The 22,343-nt window shown below is 49.2% G+C and overlaps 1 protein-coding gene and 1 pseudogene across 1 annotated transcript in view; one reads left to right on the forward strand and one right to left on the reverse strand.

Moving 5' to 3' along the window:
• The window catches only part of TTC28 (tetratricopeptide repeat domain 28), a 664,121-nt gene that overhangs the window by 247,926 nt on the left and 393,852 nt on the right, over nt 1-22,343 (reverse strand). The gene's annotated exons all lie outside the window — the stretch shown is intronic.
• On the forward strand, nt 14,378-22,000 carry LOC123232579 (annotated as a pseudogene).

Raw genomic sequence — 22,343 nt, forward strand, 5'->3', positions numbered from 1 at the left:
TCAAAACTGGGGGATTCTTAGAGCACATGGCAAACTGATTTAAAAAATACTGTCAAAACCCTTTTGGAACAAGGAGACACGGTTTCGCCAAGGAATAGTGAAGGCAGAGAACAGGGATGCACCACCGGTTTGCCAAATATAACTGAAAGTGGTTGAGTTCCAGTTAGTCTATGATATAGCTAAAATACAAGAGCAGCATCCAAAGGCCCTTCACGGGCGATATCACACGTGTGTGAACATGGCCAAAAAAGTAATAAATGGCCAAAGGCCAAGTCCTGGAAAAGTGATCATGGAGACAGAGAGCTTTATCCTAGCATTTTAGGACCAGGCCATCAACACTAGGAATGGGGAACAGCATCACACAGCGATGCACAGAGACGCATGGAAGGTCAATGAGCTTATTCTTGGCTTTTAAGAGATGATTGAAAAGTGCTCCCCAGGCGGAAGCAAGAAAGAATGAAGGGTGATGTGAAACAGAAGCATATCAGGTTGTTTCTCCCAATCTTAGCCTCCTTGAGGCTCCTTCTAGTACTTCTCCCTTCCCCATCCCCCAGGGGCTCCGCTTACAGTCAGGCACACTTCCCAGGTGACCTTCCTTCCCGGCCTCCAGGCTGTTTCCATGGCAAACAGCTCCCAGGTAGCTGCCAAGCATCTCAGGCCATGATTCAGAAGCTCCGGCTTCAAGCCGCAGGGATCAGGCAGAGCTCGTGCCCTCCAGCGCCTTTCCGAGGGCTCCCGGGACCCCAACCCAGCACCTGCCCTCCCCAGGACATGCTCCAAAACAGGAAGTGCTTGGGGCCATGGAGGAGGGAAGGGACTCTGAGTTCGGGTCACGGGGTGTTACTTTCCCTCCCTTCGCAGTCCAAACGCGATGCGCTTTCCTTACGCTCTCACAAGGTAACGCGCGTCTGTCTCGTTTAGGTGAGCCTCTGGCAGGTGTGCCTGAGTGGGCCGGAGGGGGCTGCTCCCCTCCCCCTCTCCACGCGCCATCACCCACGCCTGTGCCCAGCAGTCCAAGGGGCGCTTCCTCCCGCCCCTGTTGGGGTGCCGCCTGGGCACTCACTCCTGGAAGGTTCACCACCACTAGTTCAGGGGATCCAGGCAGGGCGTTCCCCTGGGCAGCAGCCCTTCCTCCCATCCCCAGCTCCAGCTGGGCCATGTGGTGTTTGGGCGGTCAGAGCCTGGGAGTGGAGAGAGTGGCCAGGCCTGCGGGCTGCCTCCGTCTGACCCTTTGAGAGCCGGAGCATGTCCGAGGGGCCGCCTCGAGCTCCTTCCCTTGGTGGGAGAGTCTGCGAGCCGCAAGAGGGGCTCACCTGCGTCCCACCTGTCCCGGGGAAGCAGAACATTCTCCCAGGAGAAAGGGCGCTTCTTGTTCCTTTTTCCGCTCCGAGTTTGTCTTTCGTTAATAGCAGAAGGAAGCTTACTTTCTAATTTGCAGCTTTCCTTAAAGAATTACGGAGACTTTTAGGTGATGAGCAGGACGCCCAGTGACGGGGTCGGATTCGAACTCACAGTCCTCCAGTCCTCTGGCCCTTTCCCCCATGGCCCAAGCTGGCCTTGCAGGGCTAGACGAGGGCGGCACATCCTTGGCTCTTAGCCCTTAGAGCCCGGCCCACGCTGTGCCAAGGGTTCCATACATGCTCCCTGATGACTGCGGACTCTGCGCAGGCAGATCCTGCCCACTCTCTGCGCCTCAGTTTACTCTCACGTAGGAGGAGGAGGCCGGTCTAGCCGGTCCCTGCTAATCCCACGATCCTGCCATCCTCGGCGGCAGAGGCTACGGCCAAGGCTGGGAGCAGGAACGCAGAGGTTCTACCCCTCCTGGACTCCCTACGGCCACAAGTCAGGTGACAGCCGGACATTTCAAACATCACATTTGTCCAGCCTGTCCTTCAAGGCCTTCATTAAGTTCCACCAAATCGCTGAAGCTTCCTCCAGCATCAGGTGTCTGAACCACACGATTCAGAAGCCAGCTCTTGCTTGCTTTGTATTTTCCTCCCAGAGGCTCCTAGGTTTCACCTCATTTGTCCAGCCAGACTTCATGCCCAGCATGGCATCCATCCCCCCTCCACTTCTGAGGCCCAGCAGCTCCTCGGGACTCCGCGGCCACGGATGCCACCTGAGGCAGGAGGCCTTTCTGGCTGTCTATTCAGAAGATGGCCTGCACCTGCCTCACTGTCCAGGCTCCCTTAGAGCATAAACTCTCCGAGGACAGGCATCATTTCGTCTCTGTCTCTGGATCCCCACGAGTGCCAGGGGATCTGCGCCAAGCACTTCCTAAATGCGTCTTCCCTGATGGATTCACAGAGGCCAGGCCTTAGTCTTCCCTCTGACCCTCGGACCTATGGCCGCTCTACAGTAACTGCGGACAATAGCTCTCAATCAGCTGAAGAATGCTGCCCTCCAGCCAACACATTTTGTTAAATGTAGACCTTCAAGTCTTTAGAGAACTGAACTATACACACACTCTTCTTGGTGGTGATGGCTCTCAAGTACATTATGTGGACAGCTCTGAATGTCTCTAACTGCACAAGTATCTAACCTACATCTCTCCATTTTTTTGCACAAAAACAGTATAAGACACTTTATCTTGAAAAAGCATTTAAAACATTAAAGTTAGGAGTAAGGAGGATCTGAATTCAAATACTGCTTCATGTACTTTTAAGTTGTGTGACTCTAAGAAAGTCCCTTATCCTCTATCTAACTCAATTACTTCATCTGTAAAATGGGATAACAGCACCAACTTCTAGGCATTGCTGCAAAGATCATATGAGAGTTTATACAGAAATAGATATAATGTATATCTGCATACATACATATGTCTATAAAGCACTTTGCGAGCCTTAAAATGCTAGGTAAATGTTAGTTGCTGTTATCATCATAAAATGCCTTACTAAAGTCTAGGTGAACAATATCTCCAGCATTCCTCTAACTGATCAATTTAGCAACCTGGTGAAAAAAGGAAGTGAAGTGAGTCTAACAGGATGGGTCCTTGAGGAAGCTGGGCTAGCTCTTTTTATAAAGACTGAATTTCATCCCTGGCTTTTTGGTCATCCTTCTTCTGGTCTGATTTTCTTTGTAGATCATCTTTTGCCTTCTTTGCTTCATTTTCAGGCTGGTCAATTTTGGCTTTTAAGACTTTATTTTCTTGTTTTAGTTCATGTATTTCCTTTTCTAAATTGTCCAAACAATAGATTGTTTTTTGAGTTCCTAAAGTTCATGAGTTAATTGAATTTTGAGATCTTCCAAAGCCCATATCCAATTCGCTGGAGCTTCCTGATCTTCTATTTCATTTGTTCTTTTTTCACTTCCTGGAAAGAAGCTGTCAATTATAATTTCTTTTCTCTTTTTCTGTTGTTTACTCATATTTTTTCCTTCTCTGGTCTGCTAGTTTAAGCAGATGGATCTAATGAGCTTTGATGAAAGATCTTCCCCAAGCTGGCAATGGAGATTTGTAGTTACATTCTCTGCAGTCTATGAGGGAGGGGTGTTGGAGTTTCCCTGCCCTCTGAAGATTTCTTGTCTGTCCAATTGATGGGATTAAGCCTGGACTGGGTTAGTCTGTAGTGATTAATGTTCCCTGAGGCTAAAACCTCAGAGAAAAAAAGGCCCAGTGGGGGGGGTGGGGGGGTGGGGGAGGTGGAGATAAGATGGAGTGTTTTCGCTGAGCTGTCCAGCAGTAGGGTCCCTCCTCCCTGATATGCCCTGCTGTTCGATCTGGTTTTCTTTCCTCTAGAAGTACTTTGTTCTCTATCTTAGTGTGGTAAAGCACGTAGGTCTGAAGTTTTGCTCCATTTAAGCTGCCATCTTCCAAGCATTTTTGCTGTGTTTCTCTGGTTTTCTCCTCTAGCCACCATCCTGGTGCCTGTGCTCAACTCCCTGAATCCAACACCAGCAAGGCCCTATCTCAGGGCAGGTGCGCCCACCTGCCAGAAGATTTCAGGGGCTGCTAGAGACTACGCACAGCCCATGGGGGAGGGTTCCTGGGATTCCCCTTCTATACCCTCAGACTCAAGAGTTCAAGAATTCAAGCCTTTTTCTTGGCGTATCTCTTGAGCTGTCTAGCAGTAGGATCCCCTGCTCTGTCCTGTTGTTAGATTTGATCCTCTTTCTTTTTGAAGTGCTTTGTTTTCTATCTTGGTGTGGAAAGGGTGTGGAGGTCTTAAGACTTGCTATGTCTAAGCCATCATCTTCCCAGAACCCCCTCCAAAATCTGGGCTGGCTCTTGGGAATTATCATCCACCTCCTTAGGCACAAGACCATCGACCATCACTTTCATTATATGTTCTAGATTTTACAGAAAATTTGAAGTCAAGTTCATTGGCCTAAAGCTTGAGAATTTTTTAAAAAAAGAAAACATCCGCCCTTCCCTTGCCTTGCAGGGCCTCTTCCATTCTCTAAGATATCTGAAATATTGTTGATATCCTGTGATTCAGCAATCCCCCACCCTGGCTTCTCTCCATACCTGATGGTGGAGTCCGTTTGGGTCAAGTGATTAGAAGTCACCAAAGGAAGTTGGGTCTTTTCTTGGGAAAGTTAGAATTCAGCAACTTCCTCAGCACCTATGGTCTTCTCCCCCTGGACCATCCTTTTCTACCATGCCAGCTGGGATTTGGGTCTCCATTTTGAGAAGGTACATAAGTCAGCATCATTCCCTTCCTAGTTGTGCTTCTTACTCTCCAGGCTTCACCCCAACCTCACACAAGTAGCTTCTTTCTCTTCCCCTTTCAGTTCTGATTATAATGCAAGTTCCATGCAGGGGACGGACCATCTTTTTTTCTTTTTCTTGTGTTTGTGTCCCCAGCACTTAGAATAGGACCTGGTATGGAATAAGTGCTGAGAAACAACTGAAGTCTACATGGGTCTTCCTATGGGCTCAGTTTTGGATTTGTCCCCTCTGAGCTTCTGACTCTTTGAACAGCAATTTTCCGTTAACACCTACAATGGTAGATAGATTTATGCAGGTTTATTTCTCCTCTCCATTGCCTTTTTTTTTTAATTTAAAGAGTTAAGTTTAGGGAAACCTATGGAAGAAGTCACACAATTAGGAAGAGAGCCAGGAAAGAACAGTATCTTGAAAAATCAGGGAATTGAGAGTAACTCCAAGGAGGGGATGGCCAACAGCATCAAATGTTGCAGAGGTCAAAGGAAGACATCTGGATTTAACAATTAAAAGGTCACTAAAAAGCTAGGGAGAATAAATTAGGTTCAGTTAAATGATGAAGTAGGAGGCCAGGCTGAAATGGGGTGAGAAGTGAGTAGGAGAAGCAATGAGGTAGACTGTTTTTTTCTATGCACTTTGTTGTAAAATAGAAGTATAAGATGATAGCTTGAAGGAATGCTAAGGTCAAGCAAAAGTGCTTTAAGGATGGGGATACCTTGGCATGTCTGTTGGGGTCGGGGAAAGAGAGAGAGGTTGAGGGGAGGGGGCAAGATGACATAATGGTAAAGTGCTAGAGGGGACCAGAGAAGTTGGGAGCAAGGTCCCAAGGAGAAAAGTAGGTCTTGATGAGGGTGACTCCTTTGTCAGACACTGGAGCAAAGAAAAAGAGCCCGGGAGATGGTATTGTTGGATTCTGAATTGCAGAAGAGTGAAGAAGAGGGTCCTTGTGGGCCTTGATTTCTTCAATAAAGTGTGAGATAAGATTCTCTATTGAAAGAGAAAGAAAAAGGGATGGATCAGGAAAGAAGTATGCCTGGAGACATCTCCCAATACATTCCAACTTCTGAAAGATATCCAGGGAAAACTATAGAGAAATGGAAACTGGGTGTAGTGGAAAGATCACCGAGGTAGGAATAAGGATATCTCAGTTACAGTCCCATCCCTGCTACTCAGTGTATCCCTTAAGCAGGCCACTTATGTTCTCTGGGCCTCATTTCCTTCATTTATAAGATGAGAAGGTCGGACTAGGTATTATATTATAACATTTTATATGATCTCTTCTTTTTTTCTGAAGAGCACATTCAAACTACACTAAAAGTAAAGCTAGAATCATAGAATGCCAGGACCAGAAAGGCCCTTGAAACATAGAATCCTGAAGGTCAGAACCAGAAAGGATTTTGGAAGTATTCAATCCAATTCTCATTACAGAGAGAAGGAAACTGAGGTCCAAAGTGGTGCTAGCTTCAAAGCCAGAACTAAGATCCAAAGTAAGTTATGGGAACCATAAGGATAAAAAACAAAAGCTTCTTAAACTGGCTACCATCTAATAAAGTGTTCAGAAAGGAAAGTCTTCACTCAGTTCTGCCCTACTATTACTTTAGGGTTATAGAAGCTGAAATAAAATGTAATAGAACCAGTTGGCTTGGAAGAATGTCTCAAAGGCCACCCAGATTACCATCTCCTCCTACAAACTATTTTTGGCCCTTGCAGAATGACTGCATATGTGTCCTCCAATCAATGGAGTAGACCAGAAGAATGGAGGCGAAAGGCAGCTATGGGGTGGGAAGGAGAACTACTCTGGTTTTATGATCCTGCTATTCCCACTCAGATGAGGTCCATTCTGCTTCACCTCTCCACCAAAGCCATGGAGATGAGTTAGAGGGTGGGAAACAGCTTGGAAAAGAGCCTCTCCACCAGGGAGGTGACATCCTAAGCATATCTGCAATGGCACTACGAACACCTTATGGGTTAAGGTTCTTCTGTTATAAGGAAATGACTGACCTTGTTCAAAGGATGATAATGTTTGTAAGGCACTTTGAGATCTTCAAATAAAAGGCTATAAATGACAGACAAAACTCTAATCATCATTATTGTAATATTACGATGTGGTAATGACTAGACAGACAGTGTGTCTGGACTCCAGATGGGATAGTCAATTAATGGCAGGAGCCTGCTAAGGAGCCTGGCCACCAGCTGGCAGACACTTCGAGGAAATGAAGAAATGGAAAGCAAAGCAGTCAGTAACAGGGGCCTGGTCTTGGCCAAGGCTGATCCTTGACTGCTGTCACTTCCACTATGAAAAGGAACAGGTCCTGGCAATGAAGAGCATGGGCTCCTTCTCAGCCAAGTAAATGATGGCCAATGGCAGAATGATGCATGGAAGGGGCTGCAAGCAGAGCCTGATAATTCCCTGTGGCCATGAGAAGCCACCTTTATGCAAGGGCTGAGGCTAGACTGAGGGCTGCTGGGCCACAGGATGGATGCAAAGGACCTATGGGCTGTAAAATGCTTATTGATCCTGCCTTAGCTTTCTGCAGGTAATTACATGTAGCTCAGGGATTTTGATGCAGACTTATTAAAACCTCTGTGCAGGTGGTTGCTCCCCAAGGCTGGTCCCTAGAGCAATGTTGAAGTTCTTATACCTCTTCAGCTGTCTAAAAAATAGCTTCTGGTTCTACAGGGGCTTCAGCTTGCCAACTACTCTCCCAATAACAAAGCCTGGGGACAGGGCAAGCAAAGTAGGAAAATGAGGCTACATGGCATGCAGTGACTTGTCCAGCTTACATAGCAATGATTTCAACTCGAGACTTTGGACTCCAGGCCAGGGTTCTTGCTACTTCACATACACAGCTATTCCTGCTTACACTAATAAGTCACACTGAGGAGGCCTGAGTAAGTGAGGGGAGGTGGGCACAGAAAGAAAAGGTGCCAGTGCCAGTGCCTGCCATGGCTCAAGGGCCAAGCATCCTAGGAAGAAGGAGTAGGAAACAGACGATGGAGAATAGGCTGCTGCAGAGTGTGACCCTGGTAAATAAATGTACACAGCATCCCTCCCAGCCACCCTTCCTCAGGACAGTGTACAGGGGAATTTCTCCTACCATCTCCTATCCAACGTGATCAATGAGACTTATCTTGCCCTATCTTCAAGTACTTTTCACCTCAAGATTTCAGCATGTAAAAGGTCCACTGTAAGTAGACCTTCTCTTTGGAAGTAACCATTATAGCAGATATCTGTATTTCCATTATCTCCCAAGAGCCCCTCAATGTTCTTATGAGATCAGCACTGTGGACATTTTGACCATCCTTTTACTGATAAGAAAATGGAGACTCAGAAATGGTAGATGACTTCTCTCAACCTTAAGTCCAGTATTCAAGGCCTCATTGAGGAATTTCATGAAGGCAGGGCCCAGGCCTGATTGTGCTGTATGTTCACTGACCTAGCACAGGGCCATACACAGAAGAGACTCCTTCAAGATCTACTGAATAGGCTGGGAGCCAAGACGTTGGGATAGAGGCAGCAATCCAGCAGTATTTCCCAATATTCCCCTCAAAGCAACTTTAAAATAATATGTCAAATTGAATTCTGGAGAAACATGGTCAACAAAAGGTTGAAGTGAGACATTTTCCCAGCCCAAACAACTTAGAAGGTAAGAAGGAAAGGTCTGTGACTCCAGGGTAGAGACTGGCCTCAAGCACACATAGCAGCAGCACCCGTAGTGGGCCTTGGAGGCAGCTGCAACAGCAGTAGCCACAGCTTTGGGAACTCTCAGCTCAGAGATGATAAAGGGATGGAATGACTGGTCAGAAAGAGATTATAGGAGACTCTGAGCTGACACTAGGTGTAAGACCAGTTACTTTTGTCAATATGCAATTCTGGATCCCAGTTACAAGATGGAGAGGAGCACTTGTGGCAGGTCACCAGGTAACAGGGACCCTGGTCACAGTTTCAAGGCTAAGAGCAGTACCAGCACGGGCAGTTATGGGGCAGCAGGTAACTCCATGGGTAAAGACTAAAGCATAGAGCAGTAGAACAGCAACCACACCTCTCCACAGATTATACCTTCTTGAAAACACAAACTTACAGAACCACAGAATTAGCTCTGAAAATGAAAAAAACCTGAAAGCATGAAAAAGCCTGAAGCTTGAGACAGTGACTGTCCACCCTCAAGTGAGCAAAGCTCAACTTTAACATAAAATTCAAAGTAAAAAAATTGTTTAGAAAAATGTGCAAACAACCAAAAAAAAAATAAATAAAGGAACGTGACCATAAAAAGCTACTATGGTGGCAGGGAAGATAAAGACACAAATTCAGAAGATGATAAGAACATGAAAACAGCTATAAGCAAAGTGTCAAAGAAAAAAAGCAAGTTGGACCCAAGCCAAACAAGTATTCCTGGAATGCTAAAGAAGTTAAAAGCAGGAGAGGAAACTTTTGAAAAAGAAACAAAAAAAGAATGAACTGGTAAAAGAAAAACATAAACAAAAATACTAAGAAAATAATCCAAAAAAACCAAAATGGGCCAAATGGTAAAAGAGGCACAAAAATTCCCTGAAGAAAAGACCTTCTTGAAAGACAGAACTCAGACCAGGGCTTGTGGTACATTGGAAAAAGAGATAGTGATATGGGAGAGAGCAGGAAGGGAGTGCAGGAAAGTCTTGAGATCCCACCTTCAGTGTCTGATGTCTCAGGTGGCTTTCCTAGGAGTCTTTTGTAGCTGGGTACAGTCATCCTCAGAGGAGAGTACTGCCCTGATCCCAGGCCTCCAAAGTGAGGCTGAAACCTTCTTGATTCTTGCCCCTTCTGTTCTGCCAGAAGTTGAATGCAGCAAGTTGGAAAGGAGTAACAGTTATCTTAATTATATTTAGATGAGGAAGAGCCTATGATCTAGGTGGGGAGAGATCCAGCCCTGGGTCAGGGGGCCCGACCCTAGAAAAGGGATGGAGGTGATCAATTTGGGTGGAGAGGTGGGGTGACATGGAATGGATAGAAGCTAAGAAGGTGGGTTCAAGATTGTGGAGGAGGCAGAAATATAAAGGAAAATGGGGAAAGGGGACTGGTCAGCAGCACTGGGGTGAGTGTAGGCTTCTTTCTCATCTCCTCTATCAGTGGCTGGCAGAACCAACCTTGACCTAACTATAAGATACAACTCAAGCATCATCTTAAACAAAAACTTTCCCTCTCCTCCAGCACTGAGTGCCCTACCTCCCCAAATGCCTTGTGTTTGACTACTTGATATGATTTTGTTTTTATTTGGCAAATATTTCTTCAGAACACACATATGTCCATATCCAACAATGGAAGCAGCGTAAGAGTAGTTGATTGTTTCATTATTTTTTATCTTGGTTATCCTTGGTACTGAGTACTCAACAGGTATTTAAGAAATGTTTATGAATTGATTAATCCTCCAGATTTTATGGCAAGGATAAAGCAAGTGTTACTGAAGAGAAACTGTTCCCACTTTTACTATTTATGGTTTAAAAGGAGAAAAAAGCAAGAGGCACTGAAAACCTCTGCATTCATTTTCTTCTCAAAATATGTGTGTATTTGAATACATTGAACAAACGTCGGACTGCAATGATTTCTGTCCTACCATGAGCTGAATGACCAGAGTATGGAGAAAACAGAACTCCACATCTAGCAAATTAAAATCATCAGCAGGACCCAAAAGGTGGGCACCAAGTCCTACAGCTGAGCGGCAGCAAGGGGTTGTGGAAAGAGCCTGGTCTTGAAACCAGGACACTTGGGTTCAAGTTCTAGCGCCCGCACTTAGCTATGTCCCCATATGGCCCTGACCTTCGCATTCCCCATCAAGGAAAAGGCAGATTTGTTCCCTGCAGATTTGTTGTGAGAAAACTGAAGAACAAATGCCAAAGGTGAGCAGTTATTGCCCGACCATTTATCTTTCTCACCTTTTCAGTCTATTCAGAATTCTCGTAGTCCCTTCCTCCAGGGATCCTTGACCTATTATTCAATGCTCTAAATTTGCGACAAGTTGTGTCTCAATTCTCTGGCCCACAGTCATTCCCAAGCATTTTGATCATGTCACCTTTTCCCCATGCCGAGGAGGCAGGAAGAGAAGAGGAGGCTCCCGGCGCCCTTCAAAAATAAGCAAAAGGCGCGCGGTGGCATCAATTTCACAGCTCACTGAAACGAGAGCATCTCGCTGCCCCCCCACCCATGCCTCAAAGGAGACCCACTGAGAGTGCCCAGCCTTGATGTGTCTGTGCCTACAAGCAAGATCAGCTCGAGAGGAGACATCGCACTCGATAAAAGAAAGCCGTTATCATTCAAATGCCCGCCTAAGCCGGCTGCAACGGAGGAGAGAGGAAAGGGAGAGACTCTTCTTCATGGCACATGAAGTGTCTGGGCTGGCTTTTATTTTTATTTTTTCAGAACTGAAGCTCATATCCATAAATGGGCACAGAAGAGTGTCTTCCCCTGAGGGATCTGATGAGAATAATTGGAATTAAAGATATTCTCTCACAGTAGTTCAAAGCATGATTTGCTCCTTTCTCAGTTCTCCTGTTCAGCATGCTGCCCGTGCCTCCTGACGGAAGACAGAGCCGACTTTGACAGTACCAGGCATCGCAGAGCCCGAGCGCCCCTCGGAGGCAGGGGCAGGAGGGGAAAAGGCTCTCCGTGAAATCGGTGCCTCGCCTGGGCCAGCGCCATCGAGGTGCACGTCAGCCATCGCCTTCTGTACAGCATGCACCTATGACAGGGCCGCTGTGGGCTGAGAACTGGGGAAGGGCACGAGCTTAGCCTTCCAGAAGTTACAGCCTGGCCAGGCAGAGCGTGAGGAGGAGGCGAGGGAGCAAGCCGGGAAGGGAGGCAGGGAGGTTGGACGTGGGCAATCATAATGTTTAGAATTCGAAATTGGAACACCACAGATCTAGATGTTCACCAGAAAAAGAGAAGAGCTCCTGGATAAAGTGCCAGAAATCCCACACCTCTCTGGGCATCTTCTGTGCCAGCAACAATGGAGAAGTCCTGTCTGCCTTGACTTAGTGCCTGACCGGGCAGGGACCTGAAGAAGGAAGAAGGCCAGATGACTGGTGCTAACCTGCTGGTTTTTAGCAAGTTTTCTCCTGTATTCAGTGGCCCCTCGCTGCTTGGTCTAGAACTCGAGCCCTCCCCGAAATGTAGGATCTAATCCTCGCACGTCTCCCAAACCTGGGTTGCGCTTCCCTGCCTCTGGGCAGTCTGTCCCTATCATGTCGCTGACCACGGGGACACAGGATTGAAAGCTGGAAGCAGTCTTTGGGGTATCTAGTCTAACCCCCTTGTTTGCAGGCCAAGAAACTGATGCCACAAATAGAGCGCCATTTGCCCAGAATTTGTTCTGCTTCACCCCGAGGCCAGAGAGGAAGCTCCAAAGAGCTCATTGTGTCTTCCCAGAAGGAGAAACGTGCTATCTGTCAGCACTCTCCAAGAGCGGGACGAGCTGCCCCTGGAGGCCTGGCTCTGGACTCCTTGGAGGCCTCCGCACGGAGGCTGGGAAAGCCCTCGATTCTCAGCAGGATGGCCTGGAGGGCTTCTGAGGCTCCCCCTAGTCATCCAGAGGCTGCCATGTAACTCCAGGGAGATGCCCGAAGTCGTGATGCCTCCACGTTGCCCAGAGCTCTTCTGTCTCTCTGAGGAGCGATGACGACCCTTCTAGGCACCAAACAGCCGCCAGGCCACCTGCGGGCGTCCTTCCCCAATGCAGACCACTGCCCCGATCTTCACCGGCCAAGACCATCTCACTAACAAGCGGCTGGTGTTCTGGCAGAAGCCTCTGGATGACCCAAACTGCGTCCACTGTGGAGTCTTCGGACTGGAGGCGCTGCTGCTCCACCAGGCCGGCCATCACTCACGTGCCCCTGGCCGGGCCTCCAGCCTTCGAGGGTCCCTCCCTGACACGGGCACCTGCTCTTTGGTCATTTTCATGGCCGATATTGGAGGTCCGGGAGCCCAGGCTATGTAGGCTGGCCTCCCCGCAGCCTCTCGCCCAAAGCAGGGGAGCCCGATGAGGAAGGGGAAACTTAAGCAACAGGACTGTGGCTGCTTGGCCCCGGCCTGTCCATACGAAGCCTTTCCTACGAGGGCCTTCCTACCTCTGCTACTTCAAATTCAATTTGTATCAGGAAGACCCGAGTTCAAATCCTGCCTCAGACACTTACTATGTGACTCTGGCTGCCCGCCTCAGTTTCCTCATGCATAAAACCAGGCTCACGGTAGCATCTCCCCCCGGGGGGTTGTGTGGATCGAGCGAGATGCCAGCCCCAAAGGGCTCGTGGTGACGACGGTGATCTCTTCCCTCAGACTGTCCAAGCCTGGGGCTGCCTCGCCATCGGGCACGCACGGGGCCTGAACCCATCGGGCCCTCGAGAAACGTGGGGGGCCCCACGCGGGCTTTCCTCATGCTCTTCCCAACGCCGGATGGCTGAATGGCTGACTGGACAGATGGGAAGATGCTCCGGGTGGACGTGGCCGTGCCAGGGCCAAGGCAGGGAGATGAAGCCCTTCTCCCAGGTGCCGCGACAGGCCCTGACAAGGACAGAGGACGGGCTTGTAAGCACCACTTCCTCCCGGCGTGGGTCCCGGGCTGGCCAAGGGGCCCAGCGACAGCACGATGGCCGCTGAGCGCCTGGGAGAGGCAGGTAAGAAGCAAACAGTCCCTGCCTCTGGGAGTTCCCAAGGGAATGGAGGAAAAAACACAACCCCCGTGTCCGTGTGAGCAATATACAAGGTGCAAAAGAAATGATCAACGGCGGAAGGGACCAGAACGAAGAGGGATCTGCATGGCAGCGGGGTGGCTCAGTGGCCCAGAGACGGGAGGTCCTGGGTTCAAACCCGGCCTCAGCCACTTTCCAGCTGTGTGACCCTGGGCAAGTCACTTGACCCCCATTGCCCACCCTTACCACTCTTCCACCTAGGAGCCAATACACAGTATTGATTCTAAGATGAAAGGTGAGGGTTTTAAAAAAAAATGAGGAATCTGAAAAATCTTCTTGCTGGAAGGTCGGGGCAGCTGGGTAGGACAGTGGTTACAGCACAGGGCCTGTAGTTCAAATCTGGCCTCGGACATGTAGTGGTACGTGGCCCTGGGCAAGCCTGCCTCAGTTTCTTCATCTATAAAATGGGGTTAATAATAGCAACTCCTTCCCAGGGTGGTTGGGAAGATCTAATAAGAATATAGTTAAGGGCTCAGCACATTTCCTGGCACATAGTGAGTGCCATATAAACGTTAGCTGCCATGACTGTTGTTATTCTATCGTACAGAAGGCTGGATTTCAGCTGAGACTTGAAGGAAGCCAGGGATGCCAGGAGGTGGAGAGGAGGAGGAAGGGCACTCCTGGCAGGAGGCACAGCCAGGGAAGATGCCCAGAGCTGGGAGTCGGAGGATCAGCTATGTGGAGGTCAGTAAAGGCTAAGAAGCCTGGAAAGAGAGGAGGGAGCCGCGGAGAACCCGCAGCCAGAAAAACGCATTTTGATGCTGAAGAGCCAACGCTGAAGTCACAAGAAATCTTGGCAACGGGAGGAAAGAGTTGAGGAAGAGCCAGTTCCGAGGCTGGCGTTTACCTGCGGGGGGACGCGAGGCCCTGCAGGATCCGTCCGCGGGGGTGATAAATGGGCCTTTCACTTGGCAGGAGGCCGGGGGCAGAGCGGGCTCTGAAGGGTCCCTAATGGAAACAGCATGTGCTCTCCTCGGTGTTCACCGAGCCCCCCACATGTGGTGCCCACACACGGCCGAGGGCTCCAGGAAGCCTTGGCGCTCCCATCCATCTCCCCGACAGGCCTCGCTGCCGCCAGACTGCAACAAGGGGCCAGCCTGGGGCCGAGCTGACCGGCCTCTCCTCTTCGTGCCACAGACTCTACCCGGGAGAAGACAGGCTAACGGGCAGGCCTGCGCAGACGCTCCGACTCATTCGCCCGCGGCTTCTCCCAGGGGGCACAGACGGACGGACGGCGAGCAGCCACCCAGCCAGAGCGGCCGCCTGGAGCCACCACGCAGCCGGCGCTGTGCTCCGGCCTCTGTGGCTCAGCCTCGGACCAGGGGCCTGACCACCCCCATCCAGGCTTTATTGTTCCTGCGCAGCGAGTAAAGGGGGAGATGCTGCCTGTGGCGCCCCGTTGGAAGGGCTGCTAGAAGATAACCTGGAGGCTGGGGAATCCGGCCTCTTCGTTTTACAAAGGAGGCTGCAGAGGCCGGGAGAGAGGCCAGGAGAGAGGCCGGGAGCAGGGCAGGGAGCGGGGCCGGGAGAGAGGCAGGGAGAGAGGCCGGGAGAGAGGCCGGGAGCGGGGCAGGGAGTGGGGCAGGGAGCGGGGCAGGGAGCGGGTCCATCCCGCATTCTGGCACTCGTCGCTGCCCGTGCCACGGCCCTGTTCCCACGTGAATCTTCTCTACAACTCAGCCGTCCTTCCAACGGAGCCCTGCCTGTAAACGCTGGGCCGGAAGGCACGTCCCAAGTCATCTGGCCTTCACGCGCCTGCACGCCGAAGCCTGCCACCCTCTCGCCACACGGTTTCTGCCAACCGGACAACGGGCCATCCCTTGGAAGTGTCTCTCCCTTTCCTGCCTTTGTGCCTCTGCGTGGGGCATCCCTTAGTCCAGAATGCCAAGCCCTCTGCCCCCGCCAGGGCACGTGGCTTGCTGTTGGGCCGCCTCTCACTTTATGAGGCCCAACTTTAAATATTGCGTCTTTCAAGAAACCGCCTGATCCTCGCCCTCCAACCCTCTAAGAAGTCAAAAATGATTCTCCCGGGACCTCCGAGGAGCTCTCAGAGGGCCTTTCTAGTCCTGCTGTTCTCTGTCTATTCCCCTGCTAGAACATGAGCTCCTCGAGGGTGGGGCCGGGGCTCATGGGTGTCGGGGTGTCCCTGTCCTAGGGACCTCCACATATGCCGCTTAAACTGGATACAAACAAAGTGCCTCGACAGCAGCTGGCCCAGCGTCCCCAGGACCGCCCAGGAAGATGCCAGGACACACACTCAGGGTTTCAGAGGGGACGGAGTTATGTGGTCTCTGTGTGGGGATGAACCTGGAGGGCTCATCTCCTCCCTCCTGGAAACGCTGAGACAATAATCGTTGTGATGCTTGTATGTGCTAGACTTGGGTTCAAAAGGGCCTTCAGGCATGAAGCAGGGCTGCTGCAAGCCAGGAGGCAGCTGGAGATAAGTGCCCCAGAGAGGCTGACCCGGCACCCAGTAGGGGGCCCTTGGGCCAGGCATACAGAGAAGACAGGCTTTGGGACTTAGTGGAGGGACCCTATAGGCTTCCCTGATGACCACCATCAATCTTGGCTTCTACCTCACTGGACTGTTTTTTGCCACTTTATGGATTCCTTTTATGGTCAGCAGAACTGTTTATCTGAATCTTGAAAAGGAATTGTTTATCTGGAACCCTGGGCTCTGAATGGGTCACTGATAAGCTGTGGAAGGAACCACAGCTAGGACCATGCACGACCTGGAGGAGAAGAGGACAGAGGCTTGCTGTTTGCCTTCTAGAAATGAGAAAAGCAAGGATAAAAAGTTAAGTTTTAAGGGAAAAAGGGGAAAGAGAGAGAGAGAGAGAGAGAGAGAGAGAGAGAGAGAGAGAGAGATAGATTAAATTAAGGTGAGAATTCAGAAGTGATGAGAAAGCAAGCAAATGCCCTGAGTCTCTGAGAAGCCAGTCTGCTTTAAGGGCCAGGGAGCACTGGAGGGAGAGGGTGTCAGGAGTTTGGAACCTTAGCATGGTAGACTGAGAGAGCACATTCAGTGGAGAGCGGGGCTCTTTTCTGTGTCCTTGTGCTCCCTTATCCTGTCCCATAATCTCTGTCCCAGGGAGGCATAGCATAACAACCTGGTAAGAGTCTACATAGCCCAGAGCATAGCTCATCTCTAAATAGCAAGAAGCTGAGAGCCTTGTCATCTCCATAGGAGGAGAGCAAGAACAGGCCAGCCACTCAGGAACTTGAGATTCAAGGAGTAAATGGCCATGAGTGATTTTTCCAAGGTTGCCCCACTGGTAAGTAAATGAGTAAGGTCAGGACTAGAACTTGGGTCTTCTAGCTCTAAATTAAGGTCAGGGTTCCCATTTCAGTTCACAGTTCCCTCATGTGCTGCAGATTCTGGTCCTTTAAATACCAACCTATCTATTCGATGGACACTTCTCCATTTAAGGACAGAACAATCCTTAAGGCAGCATGAAAACGGGGCGGGGGGCACAGTGCAGCAGTGTCTTAACTCTGAGGATATGAAGAAAGGTTGTCCTCACCTTGAACCACCAAATGTGATTAGTTCTTAACCGTTACTACTTGGAGTAATCGTGTCCATCTTTGTCTCCAAAGTCCTTCAATTTACAAAACATCCATCACATGATCCCATAAAGGTTCAGTGTCCCAGACCACCTGGGAAGGTGGTGGGAGACCCTAACCTCTCCCATAGACAGATGCCTATTTTTCTGGCAGTTCACATTCAGATGAGGGCACTCAGATACCATCATTTCTTCTGATCCTCACAACTACCCAGGAGACAGTCAGGGTAAGGATGCTAATGCCATTTAGCATTGAGGAAACTGAGATTCTGAGAGATGAATGGACTCATCCAAGAGATCACAGCTGGGGAGGAGAGAGAGGAGGCCAGGGCCTCTGCCCAGATTTCTGGACTCTTGTTCTTTCTAGAGTCTTCAGACTGCCTTCAAATAATGAACCCAGGAGGTCAACAGGACATTACCAAGCCCAGCAGCCCCCAAGTTTGAATGACTCTTCATGCTGAAACATCTTTAATAAAAGGTAACGCCATCCGTCATGGAGGTTTAAGGCAATATGGTGTAGTGGAAAGTGTTACAGACCTGAAGTCAAAGGACACGTGTCCAAACCTCAAATATACAACTTAGTGATGGGATGACTGACCCTGTGCAAGTCCTCCTCTCTGTCCCCAGTTCTCCCACATCTAAAATGAGAGACTTGGCCCAAATGATCCTTGGAACTCCTTCCAGCTCTCAATCCTATGATGGGGGAGTGGGAGAGGAGTTTAATGGCAGAATGTCCAGGAGGCTCTGGAACTCTCTACCCTGAGCTCATCCTGAGCTCTGCTGCCCTCCCATGTACTCACAGGACCCCTTACGGCTTCTGCCAAGAAGGGCAAACCCCTTGGCGACACTTAAAGCTAATAAAAATTCTTTATCTGTTTTATGGAAAACACCATTCTGAGACATGAGCTCAGAGGCCACGGGGGGCGGCTGACCTAAAGACCAGACAGATGGCAGCTCCTAGCTCTGCACAAGGGCCACCTTACAAGGCAGCCTCTTCCCCAACCTGCTGAAATACAAATGTCTAATCAGTACATGACAAAGACAGTGCGTCCACGCAGGAGAGAAGCATCACGATTCGGCAGAGTGCATAGGGCTGGAGACCAGACGTCCGGGCTCCATTCTAACTTAAGAGACTTCAGACAAATCACTCAACCTTTCCACTGCCTTTTCTGACAAATGGGAAGGATGACAACAATGAACCCTTATAGGAGCTTACAACATCCACTTTGTTTCTCCGCACCTAGCAGATTGCTTTCTACCCAGCAGGTTCTTAAGAAAAGCTGAAGAAGGTGGCTCAGAAGAGCCAAACCCAGAGATGGAGGTCATGGGTTCAAATCTGGCCTCCGACACTTCCTGGATGTGTGACCCTGGGCAAGTCACTTGACCCTAATTGCTTTTCTGCCTTGAGACCAATACTCACTATCAATTCTAAAGTGCAAGGTAAGGGTTTAAAAAAAAAAGGGAGAAAGGGAGGCTTAAGAGAGAGAATCAAGGACGTTCTACCAAACAATGCCTCGATTGGTCTTTGTGACAATCCTGGGAGGAAAGTGGGTTACATGTATAATGGGCAAGTGGACAGTGAGAGCCCAGTGATTAGATGTCTACACAATATGGCCAGCCTGAGGCAACGGGCCACATGGACATTTGGCAAACCTGCTTCTGAGTGTGACTAGAGTGCCTCAGTTCTCTACTTTAGAGCATGGTCCCCGCCTGGGTAGTGAAGAAAAGACTTTTAGATTGAGTGCTAAGACAGAACTAAGAGCACAAAGGACCCCAGTGGAGCAGAAATGCACTTTCCCTCCTTCATACTGGTGGTGAGACTTTATAAAGATGCCTCTCTGAGCCCTAGCTGGCCAGTGGGAATGGTTAGGGTATCGAGGCAAGCCTGGCTCTGGGATGGGTTTCTGTCTTCTTTCCTTTGCTACCAGGTCTTGGGAGATCTTGAAAGAACCGGCATCCATACCAGTGTGCTGGGAACCAAACTCAGGAAAGAGGAGTATAGCCCTGAGGAGCAGAGGCAGGTCCAGAACTCAAGGCATGATATGATGAGGCATGAAATGGGACCTCACAGCAGTCCTACCAGGTAGTTTTCTGACTCTTACAATTATGTCCATTTTATAGATGATGAAACTATCTCATAGAAATCCTAATCAAGGTCGTTGAGGCTGGTCAGAATTCAATCAAAGGTATTTTGTATACATTGTATATTAACATATATGTGTATGTATGTGGTCTCTTCCACTAGAGTACAAGCTCTGTGAAGGTAAGAATGATTTCATTTTCTTTTCTTTTCATCCCTCTGCCTAAAACTGTGCTTGGAACAGAGAAGGTGCCTAATAAATGCTTAAGCCTCTACGAGTAGCCCTAAGGTGCTGTGAACGACAACTTCTAAGAGGAAGACCAGGCCAGGCCTTGAACCCAGGGGTTGGCACATTTAATGCCAAAGCTCCTGTGATCTTTCCACCAGGCCATACTAGCCTCAGGCCCCACAATGTGGTGCCTGCCTTTCCCTCAGGTGCGCTGGCCCGGCAGAATGCTTTCTGTCACAATCTCCATCCTCTGACTTTGCCCTGGTGACTGGGGTCGGTTTCAGGGAGCCTCTGCCCCATCCTCTAGGGCCACCTGCCGCCCCGGGGAGACATTAAGCCCAGAGCCCTGGTACAAATGGAGCTCCAGGGCGGTCCTCTAAGAAAGGAGATGCGGCTGCTTTTTCTAATCACCCTTTCCAGCCCGCCATACCTGTTGTTCCTCATTCCCAACAAAACTGCAATGAGCTGAGGGATCCCAGAAGGGAGGGAAAGCCTTGGAATGGGGCAGATTTACACAACACCAAGGCCAGAGAGTGAAGCTGTAACGGCTCTGATTAAACCTATAAATGCAAATGGCGCTGCCTCATCTGGCTCAGAGCATTTATCTGTACGGTGCAGCTGGGGCCACAAGTTAAATCCCAGCTCTTTTTCCAAGCCGCCATTGGGTCTTGAGGCCCAGTTCTCCAGCCTGGGAAGAGCCAGGGCCTCGGACAGATGTGAACAGCAGGGAGAAGACTTGGGCTTGGATTCCAAGGCCACAAAAGGATCTGACGGCGCACTTCTGGCAGGAAGGCCGGCCGTGGCCATTTGAACAGATGTGATGTCAGATGACTTGCCCAGAGTGCCTCGATCAATGTTCGGGCCTCTCACAGGGAGCTATTCATTACATAGTTTCATCGTTTGTTTTAGAAACATGTTGGCTGATTTCGAACCAATAGGAAGAAGCCAAAGAACAAGATGCTGTGTGTGTGAAAAGACAGACACGTTATTGTCCTATTTTCCTATGAATTCAGCAATACGGTCTGAGTGACCTGACTACCATCAGCCACTTGGGAAAAATGCTTTTAGCTAAGCCAATGAAGAATACAGTGATGACCTGGGGAGGCGGTCAGGGCCCAGCCAGAGCCCCCTGAGCCCCGCCCTTCCCACTCTTATCAAGGCAGAAGGGCTGTGACAGGAGTCGAACAAAACAGAACACCCCATGAAAGGGGGGTGTGTGGCCAAATTCCAGACACAAGCTGGAGAAGCTGAGTGCTGGGGGGATCCTAAGCCGTGATCTAGCCCAGCCTCCCCACTTTATAAAAGAAGAAACTGAAGCTCCACGAGGCTCCCAGGGGGACAAAGCTGAAACTAGGAAAAAGAATCTACCAGAAGGTCCACATAAGCTTCTTCAGAAGTTCAGCACTTGCTCTCGCCTTTCCTTTTCCATGCAGTGGCTGCCACTATGAATCACTTGGGCTTCAGAAGAGGCTTGCCTCGAGTGTCCTTCGATGTGGAAAGAAGGTACATGACCCCAACATGACTGATGAAACGGCCAGTGCCAATTCCCATCAACAGATCCTGAAGCTGGTTAGAGATGGACTGATCATCCAGAAGTGTGTGCCAGATGCCAGAAAACTACTCTGGCTCAACAGAAGGGCAGGCCCATGGGCATCAGCAAGAAAAAGGGCATTGCCATTGCTCATATGCCTGAGAAAGTGCCTTGGATGAGGAGCATGAGGACACTGTGCTATCTACTCTGAAGATATTGTGAATCTAGAAAGACTGACCAACATATGTCCCCCAGCCTGTATTTGAAGGTGAAGGGAAATGTGTTCAAGAATACATGGATCCTCAACCATTCTGGAAGGCAATTTAGAACTATGCCCAAAGGGTTCTAAAACACTGCCTGCCCTTTGATCCAGCCATTCTACTGCTGGGTTTGTACCCCAAAGAGATAATAAAGAAAAAGACTTGTGCAAAAATATTTATAGCTGCACTCTTTGTGGTGGCAAAAAATTGGAAAATGAGGGAATGTCCTTTGATTGGGGAATGACTGAACAAACTGTGGTATCTGCTGGTGATGGAATACTATTGTGCTAAAAGGAATAATGAACTGGAGGAATTCCATGTGAACTGGAAAGACCTCCAGGAACTGATGCAGAGTGAAAGGAGCAGAGCCAGAAGAACATTGTACACAGAGACTGATACAATGTAGCACAATCGAATGTAACTGACTTTTGCTACTAGCAGCAATGCAATGACCCAGGACAATCCTGAGGGACTTATGAGAAAGATGCTCCCCACCTCCAGAGAAAGAACTGTGAGAGCAGAAACACAGAAGAAAAACAACTGCCTGATCACGTGGGTTGATGGGGATAGGATTGGGGATGTAGCCTCTAAGTGATCACCCTAATGCAAATATTAACAATATGGAAATAGACCTTTACAGATGTAAAACCCAGTGGAATTGCTTGTTGGCTATGGGAGGGGATGGGAGGAGGGGAGGGAAAGAACATGAATCACGTAACCATGGGAAAAATATTCTAAATCAATCAATTAATTAAACTTAAAAAAAAATACATGGATCCTCATGGAGCATATTGATAAACTGAAGGCAGATGAGGCCTGGAAGAAACTCCTGGCTGACCAGGCTGAGACTCACTGATCTAAGACTAAAGAAGCATAAAAGCTTTGGGAAGAGAGTCTGTAAGCTAAGAAAAGAGGAGATCAAGATTTTAGCCAAGGAGGAAGAGACCAAGAAATGATTCTCCCCCATCTTCTCTGTATCCAGTACCCTGATACTTGGCTCATTCAAAAAAGTCCAGTCCTCCAGTAGCTGCTGGGAGGAAAGGCTTCTCTCTCTTGACCATTGTCACTCCCCTTCTCCAGGTCTTCAGATTCTCCAGGGCCAGTGACGGGTAAACTTTTTAAAGAGGGGCCAAAGGAATGGAAGTGCTCATCTGTCAGTCTGTTTCTAAGGCAACTCTTTTGAAGTTTCATTGTATTGTATCCTACTCGTTGTATGCGTCAGATTAGGAATAATGTCTTGGGGCCAGATAGAACATTTCAGGGGGCTTGTAGTTTGCCCATCACTGTCCTGGACTAATC

The sequence above is a fragment of the Gracilinanus agilis genome, chromosome 1, assembly GCF_016433145.1.
Source record: "Gracilinanus agilis isolate LMUSP501 chromosome 1, AgileGrace, whole genome shotgun sequence".
In the NCBI taxonomy this organism is placed as follows: domain Eukaryota; kingdom Metazoa; phylum Chordata; class Mammalia; order Didelphimorphia; family Didelphidae; genus Gracilinanus; species Gracilinanus agilis.